Source organism: Ovis aries, chromosome 21, assembly GCF_016772045.2.
Source record: "Ovis aries strain OAR_USU_Benz2616 breed Rambouillet chromosome 21, ARS-UI_Ramb_v3.0, whole genome shotgun sequence".
In the NCBI taxonomy this organism is placed as follows: Eukaryota; Metazoa; Chordata; class Mammalia; order Artiodactyla; family Bovidae; genus Ovis; species Ovis aries.
In genome coordinates this window covers 42,969,169-42,975,435 of record NC_056074.1, presented here as the reverse complement: position 1 = coordinate 42,975,435, position 6,267 = coordinate 42,969,169, and the positions used below count along the sequence as shown (strand labels likewise).

At 54.6% G+C, this 6,267-nt stretch overlaps 1 long non-coding RNA gene across 1 annotated transcript; it reads left to right on the top strand.

Moving 5' to 3' along the window:
• The first annotated feature begins 375 nt into the window (after positions 1-375).
• LOC105604131 (uncharacterized) lies at positions 376-5,364 on the top strand. The gene is made up of 3 exons (XR_001023567.5): positions 376-549; positions 643-807; positions 5,163-5,364. It is a non-coding gene; the product is annotated as an uncharacterized LOC105604131 (long non-coding RNA).
• The last annotated feature ends 903 nt before the right edge of the window (positions 5,365-6,267 follow it).

The following is a 6,267-nucleotide window of genomic DNA, read 5'->3' as shown; positions in this document are numbered from 1 at the left end:
GCGTTCTGGATCAATCAAGCTCCCCAGCCCAAAGAGACACCCCCACCCACCTCAAGCGAGATGCCTGCCCCCGCCCCACCTTGCCCTGAGCGGGCGTTCCCCGTGCTGGTCTCTGCGGGTGGGCCACCGGTTGGTCCTCCACCAAGTCTGTATCACTTGGCCTCAGCCTCCTCCTCCCCCCGGGTGATGTGGCCAGCCCACTGTCCCTGCTCTGGCGTGGCTGGTGGCCCCAGGGCGTAACCCTGGCAGCCCTGGCGCCGTAGGTAGGTCAGCCCTGCGGTGGCTGCAGCCAGCAGCACAGCTGGGGTTAAGGGCAGTCTCGGATCACGGAGGCCCCGTTTCCGATTTTCCAGAAGATGCTGATTATTAATGATCATTGTTCTTTCCTTCTGGGGCATGAAAAAGCAGGTTCAGCTCACAACCGGAAAAGCAGCGGGTCAAGGTTCCCAGAGTATGAAATGTCAGCCCTGGCGGCAATGACATTCACCCAGAGGCACTAAAAATAGACGTAATACAGAAGCACCAGGTCTCCGGAGGCTGGAGAATGAGGTGAACTCAGGGCAGAAACGACACTCACTGATTACGTGTGTGGCTGCATGCAAGGGTTTTACTGGGTTTTGTTTTGTTTTGTTTTTCCTTAAGAGACAACCAGAAAGTGAACTTGAGAAGGTCAGCCCAGAAGGACCTTGCTTTTTCGTGTATGACCTTGCTGAATGTAAAATGCAGATGGAAACAGAAGCTGCAGCGAGATGTGACCCCAGGCAAGTGTGGGGTTTGGCAGAACTCACGCCTTCTTGGCCCAAGAAGGTACAGTATTTGTTGTCCTTCCCAGCGATGAGGGACGGGCTACGGTAGCCTGGCTGAGGCCAGCAGAGTCCAAGAGGATGTCTGTGATGACAGAAATATTCTGTGTCTGCTCCGGCCAACAGGGAGTTGCTAGCCCTGTGGAGGCATTGAGCCCTTGAGATGTGACTACTGCCTTTCAGCAGTAGAATCATTCATTTGGTTTCACTTGATTGGATTTCAATTTAAATAGCCATGTTCAAATGGTGGCTGGTGGCTACTATTTGGGGCAGCATGGTGTTAAGCTCTAAGAGAAGGAGAGCTGTAATTGATTAGCAGTGTCTAGCAGGGACACGGGATCAGGAGGTAAGATACGAGTGCCGTGTCACCAGATGACCAAGGGAACTGGTGTGACCTACGCCACCTGGGGTCCAAGTCGTCGATTCTGGCGCCTGCGTAGTTTTCACGTTGACGGGTTTATGATTGGCTGCGCCGGGTCCTTGTTGCGGCCGGCACACAGGCTCATCGTGGTGGCGCTTAGGCCTCTGTGGTCGCGGAGCCTGGGCTCAGCTGCTGCAGCACGCTGGCGTCTCTGTTGTGGTGTGGGGGCTTAGTGGCCCTGCAGCATGTGGGATCTTAGTTCCCTGAGCAGGAATCGAACCCATGTCTTCTGCATTGGAAGGTAGGTTCTTCACCATTGGACCGCTAGGGAAGTCCCCCCACGTTTAGAAGAAAAAACACCTGTGAAGTTTTCTAACCACATCCCTCCCCAGGCCCATCCTTTAGTCTCCCAGTCTTTACTCCAGGCAGCTGCCAGTCTCCTGGGCTGGTTTCTGTCCCTGTGGGACCATTTCTAATCCATTCTCCACACAGCAGCCAAAAGCGTCCTTCCAAAATACTAATCCAATCGTGTTCCACCCTGCTCAAAACCCTTCCCTAGTCACCACGCCTCTCTTGTCCTGGCCTCTTCCATTCTTCTCCATTTCTGCCCCACTAATGCTGGCTGGGTCCCTTTCTACTCCACTGCCCAGGAAGGCCCAAGGACCAGGGCCAGCTCTTGCCGCATCTTGGCAGCCCCTGCCCAAATCACAGGACGTGAGTACCTCCTGCGGAAGGCTCACGTGATTCCAGGAACACCGATGCATACTTTCTTATTGTGCCTGCAAAATAGGAAGACAAGTACCGTTATGGCTCTGTTTCGTAGATGAGGAAGCTGAAGCTCACAGAGGGGAAGGGTTTGGCCAAGGACAGGAGTAGAAATGACAGATGTGAGACCCAGCCCTGGGTAGGCATCATGCTCAAACTTGGCTTTCTGCACAGAGCACTCTGCTTCAACACTATGACTGTGCTGAGATTGGAAACCAGGCCACAAGACTCAAGCCCAGTATTTCTTCCACTAACTCAAACCTGTTAGGTGAAAGAAGGGATGGATGGATGGATGGGTAGATGAATGATAGATGGATGGATGTGGATGACAGATGGATGGATGATGCGTCGATGGGTGATGGATGACGGATGGGTGATGGATGCGCGGCTAATGCATAGATGAATGATGTATGGGTGGGTGGAAGCGTGGATGGACGCGTGCATGTACCATGAATGAATGAAAAGTCCACAAAACATGGTAAGAAGTGAAGTAAAAGGTCATGACTAGGGAAGTGGGTGAGATAAAGGTCTGCCTCTTTCTTAACCATTTTCCAGGTTTATCAGAAAACCAGGTCATGCAAAAAATCCTTTGAGACGTTTGTTTTTAAAGAGACAAAGTAAACGGTAAGCCCTGTGTGCGTATCAAGAAAGCCCCGGGCTGTGCCAGGGCCTGCTTCCTTCTCTCCTCCTCCCCTGCCACCACCCCCTCCTCCCCTGCCAGCTCGCTGAGCTCCTCCCCAGCACCACTTTCCCATGGGAAGGCTGAGAAACAATAGCAATTTCTTCTGAATGAAGCTCTTCCCTGAGCCAAAGAGTAAACAGGAGTCAGGGAAGAGCCGCCGGTGCGTAGCTGCCCCGCGGAGATTACATAACCGGGACATACCTGGGAGAGGCGCTGATCCAGGGGATTTTTATCAGAGGTGGGAGAAGGCGGGTCACACCCAGCACAGGAACGGCTGTGCAGGTACCTGGAGCCGTGGTGTCCAGGAGGAAGCGTCCCTTTCCAGGGGCGTTCTCACACTAAGATAGGTCCCTGCACGATCTGATCGTTTTGTCTCTTTGCAACAGTGCTCCGGGGTGGGCACAGTTACAGGCCCTTTTCTAGGTGAAAAAGATAGAAATGAGACGCGTACAGGTGCCGGCAGCAGCCAGTCACAGAGCTGGGCTCTGCGCCGCCGTTTGACTCCAGGGCCTGCAGAGTCAGCTCCCGCCTCTGCTTTCTCTACAGCTCTCCTCTCCCTCCCTCCCATTGAGTCTTGTGTCCATTTGCTCTTTCCATTTTCCATCCAGCCAGCCACCCCTCAGTCCCCGGAGGTTTTTCTGTCCCTCAGGACTAGGCCTGCATCAGGAGAGGAGCCAGACAGAAGCTTCTGAGATGCATCGGGTCCATTTGCAGTATGACCTTATCACTTCTATGTGCGGGACCCTCTCTGTGCGTGAGGGACATGGAAGGAGATTTGTAGTGTTTTCTTGCCTAACCTACCAAGCGATTTCTGGGATCGCTCTCCCCTTTGGCAGAAGAAGAGTCTGAGGTCCACAGAGCCTCAGGAGACTTAGCATGGACACCTTGGTTCTCAGAAGGGCAGCCTGAGTGGGCTTCGGCAGGGAACCCAGGGGGTCCTCAAGCAAAAGAGGAAAGAGTGGGCACACCTCTGGCACAGAGCTGTGATATCAAGAGGAGGTGGTGGAAAGATGGGGTCCCTCATAGCCTGGTTGCCTCATTCGACTCAGAGGCTGCCGGCCTCAGAGCTCCCAGGGTGGGAGCTGGAGAAAACCCCAGGAACAAGCAAGCCGAGCCTGGCCAGGCCGAGCACAGGCAGCCCAGAGCAGGGGCCTCGGCGCTAGAGCATGGCTGAGTCAGACCAACCCTTCTCTTGAACAAGCATCTCACCTCTCTGAGGGTCATCAGCCCCGTCCATAGAGTGGGGACAGGGGAGGACCCATGAGAGCCCGTGGCAATGCCCGCTGGACACTGGCGAGCCCGTAGGCGTGTGTGTGTGCCTCTGGAGGAGCTATGCAGGGAGGAGGGAGCCTGCAGGCAGGCGAGGCCTTGGGCCTGACACCCCTGCCGCTGGGGCCATCCCGGGCTCCTGGGCCAAACCAGCAACCCCAAGAGCAGGCCCCAGGGTACAAGTCTCGTCATGCAGGAGGCCTCCCTCTCCTGCAGTCCTGGGGGCTGCCAAGCACCATGCTGCCATTACGTAAGCCGCCTACACCACCACGCAGACCAGCCGTGTTAGCGTGTAACTAGATTCCTGTATTTACCTTCCGTGGGGAAGGGAATGGCCTGCCTGGTGGGGTGGGCAGAGGTGAGCTCAGAGGCCTTTGCCTTGATTGCTGCTGCACACCCGTGCCTGGCCGCTGGACTGGAGTGGAGCACGTCGGCAGGGGGCAGCGGGAAGCTACATCCTCGGAGTATGGGCCCCACAGCTGCGGGTTGCCTGCTGGGGTTGCGGCGGCCAGCCTGAGCCAGGAGAGGCAGGGTTCCCCTGGCAAGCAGCTGCAGGGCAGGCCCAGGCCACACTGAGGCGGCAGTCATCTGATGGCCCCGAGGGCGCCAAAGTCCTGCCCACTGTTGGCACCACTCAGCTGCACTGGGTAGACAGGTGGCCATCTGAATAGGATGGCAAAGAGTTGGGACACTAGAGGAACAAGACCTGGGCACAGCCTTGGACGCGACAGTCACTCCTCCAGGACACAAACTTTCATTAAGAGCCTACGACAGGCTGCACCCTCTGTTATCCACTGTGTGAGGACACGATAGGGTGACGGCCTACAAATCCAGGAGGGCCTCACCAGACGCTGGACGCCAGCGCCATGATCCTGGACTTCCCAGCCTCCAGAGCTCTCAGAAATGAACGCTTAGAAGTCAACTCTGAATACTCATTGGAAGGACTGTTGCTAAAGCTGAAGTTCCAATACTTTGGCCACCTGATGTGAAGAGCCGACTCATTGGACAAGACCTTGATGCTGGGAAAGACTGGGGGGCGACAGAGGATGAGATGGTTGGAGGGTATCACCGACTCAGTGGATGTGAGTTTGAGCAACCTCTGGGAGATAGTGAAGGACAGGGCAGCTTAGGATACTGCAGTCCACGGGGTAGCAAAGAGTCTGAAACGACTGAGCAACTGAACAACAACATTCAAGAAGAAAACCTACTATGCACAGAATATCTTGCATGTTTTCTTTAATTTCCAGAACAACCTTAAAGTTCATATTCTTGTTTTACACAGGAAGAAACTGAGGCTCGGAGAGACGCATGACTGACCCAAGAGCACACGGCTAATGAGACGATGGACTTAGGATTTGAACCAACGTCTATCTGACTGAGAACAGTTTCCAATATGTACGTGACCCTGGCGCCTCAGTGTTTTCACCTGAGTAGGGAGAGTCATACAGTCCAGGAAATGACATCACCCTGTGCTTTGAGACCAATATGGCGACTTTGTGTGGCATTATCTGTTCATGGATATTCGGCTGGATCAATGAGTCAGGTGGATGGACAGTGGGACAGCTAGATAGATGGATACATGGTTGATAAATGACCGCCACATTCATAAGTAGGATGGGAAGACAGAGGGATGTATAGATGGTTGAATGGATGGATGGATGGATAAACCTGTGAATGAGTGGGCCAGGAGATGGATGAATAGATGGGTAGATGAGCAACGAAAGGATGGATGAGCCAGTGGATGGTGGATGTGTGTCTGGATGCCTGGAATGAAGGGCAGAAGTCTGGACAGAGAGATGGGTTTAAAGTTAGGTGAGTGAGGCGATGGATGGGTCCCTGCTGGCGGAACTCTAGCTGCACAAGAGACTTTCTCAAACACCCAGCACCCAGCGCAAGCTGAGGCTCAGCTCTGAGGTCCAGGTGCTTTCAGTGTCACCTGATGGAGCCAGTGCCCCTCTACTGTGCCAACAGCACTGTTGCAGACAGAGGCGAGCCACCAGCCACCTTCCCTCCCAACTGGAGAAGCTGGAGGGAGAGCCCTGGGCTGGAGACACATCGCCAGCCTGTACACTCACCTGACGTGTCCTGGAAGGCCCTGCACATCTGGGGGATTCTATCACAGTGGGCAACAGGACAGGAGTGAGAACCCAGGCAGGTGAGGCCCCCTTGTATTTCCCGCTGCTACTGCACACGGGTGAGGGGTCTCCAGACACACTGGCCAGGACCATCTCCAAGGCTCGTCCAGCTTCAGCAAATTGAGATTCCAGCCAAGAATTCAAGTCCCGGGAGCTCACACTGAAAAGGCAGCTGGAGGAGAAAAGACCCTTGGTTTATCTGGGCTCCTAATCTTGCCCCATGGTTTCATTGAGTTAGACTTTATTTTCCTG